Genomic DNA, 2,058 nt, shown 5'->3' with positions numbered 1-2,058 from the left:
TTTCCAAATTTGCTGGCATATTGAGTGCAGCACTTTCACAGCATCATCTTTCAGGATTTGAAATAGCTCAACTGGAATTCCATCACCTCCACTAGCTTTGTTCATAGTGATGCTTTCTAAGGCCCACTTGACTTCACATTCCAGGATGTCTGGCTCTAGGTCAGTGATCACACCATCTTGATTATCTGGGTCGTGAAGATCTTTTTTGTACAGTTCTTCCGTGTATTCTTGCCACCTCTTCTTAATATCTTCTGCTTCTGTTAGGTCCATACCATTTCTGTCCTTTATCTAGCCCATTTTTGCATGAAATGTTCTCTGGTATCTCTAATTTTCTTGAAGAGATCTCTAGTCTTTCCCATTCTGTTGTTTTCCTCTATTTCTTTGCATTGATCACTGAAGAAGGCTTTCTTATCTCTTCTTGCTATTCTTTCAAACTCTTCATTCAGATGTTTATATCTTTCCTTTTCTCCTTTGCTTTTCACTTTTCTTCTTTTCACAGCTATTTGTAAGGCCTCCCCAGACAGCCATTTTGCTTTTTTGCATTTCTTTTCCATAGGGATGGTCTTGATCCCTGTCTCCTATACAATGTCACGAACCTCATTCCATAGTTCATCACGCACTCTATCTGTCAGATCTAGGCCCTTAAATCTATTACTTACTTCCACTGTATAATCATAAGGGATTTGATGTAGGTCCTACCTGAATGGTCTAGTGGTTTTCCCTACTTTCTTCAGTTTAGCTCTGAATTTGGTAATAAGGAGTTCATGATCTGAGCCAGTGTGGGCAGGAATCCCTTAGAAGAAATGGAGTAGCCATCATGGTCAACAAAAGAGTCCAAAATGTAGTACTTGGATACTATCTCAAAAACGACAGAATGATCTCTGTTCATTTCCAAGGCAAACCATACAATATCACAGTAATACCAGTCTATGCACCAACTAGTAATGCTGAAGAAGCTGAAGTTGAGCCGTACTATGAAGACCTACAAGACCTTTTAGAACTAACACCCAAAAAAGATGTCTTTTTCATTATAGGGGATTGGAATGCAAAAGTAGGAAGTCAAGAAACACCTGGAGTAACAGGCAAATTTGACTTGGAGTACAGAATGAAGCAGGGCAAATACTAACAGTGTTCTGCCAAGAAAACACACTGGTCATAGCAAACACCCTCTTCCAACAACAAAAGAGAAGACTCTACATATGGACATCACCAGATGGTAAACACCGAAATCAGATTGATTATATTCTTTAGAGCCATAAATGGAGAAGCTCTATAAAGCCAGCAAAAATAAGAAAGGGAGCTGACTCTGGCTCAGGTCATCAACTCCTTATAGCCCAATTCAGATGTAATAAAACATAAGGTTTCTCAAAAATCTTTATCAAGTTTTTTCTCTTCCATTCTGAAACAAATACTTTTTCTTTTTATTCAAGCTCCAGATAAAGTAGTTGAAATCATCTTACTGTAACATGAATGCTACCTTTAAAAACGAAATTCACAACCTGTGAGGCTATATTCTGTAACTTGTGAAGTGCCCAAGAGCTGAGACTGGTGACAGACATGGCAGTCTTCCTTTATGTCATATACCCAGTGAGGTGATCAATAGATCAGACCAGATCAGTCGCTCAGTCGTGTCTGATTCTTTGCAACGCCGTGAATCGCAGCACGCCAGGCCTCCCTGTCCATCACCAACTCCCTGAGTTCACTCAGACTCACGTCCATCTAGTCAGTGATGCCATCCAGCCATCTCATCCTATGTCGTCCCCTTCTCCTCTTGCCCCCAATCCCTCCCAGTATCAGAGCCTTTTCCAATGAGTCAACTCTTTGCATGAGGTGGCCAAAGTACTGGAGTTTCAGCTTTAGCATCATTCCTTCCAAAGAAATCCCAGGCCTGATCTCCTTTAGAATGGACTGGTTGGATCTCCTTGCAGTCCAAGGGACTCTCAAGAGTCTTCTCCAACACCACAGTTCAAAAGTATCAGTTCTTCAGCACTCAGCCTTCTTCACAGTCCAACTCTCACATCCATACATGACTACTGGAAAAACCATAGCCTTGAGTAG

This window comes from Bison bison, unplaced genomic scaffold (genome assembly GCF_000754665.1).
Source record: "Bison bison bison isolate TAMUID 2011002044 unplaced genomic scaffold, Bison_UMD1.0 scf7180017864537, whole genome shotgun sequence".
Taxonomy (NCBI): Eukaryota; Metazoa; Chordata; class Mammalia; order Artiodactyla; family Bovidae; genus Bison; species Bison bison.
Note: the sequence above shows the minus strand (reverse complement) of the source record.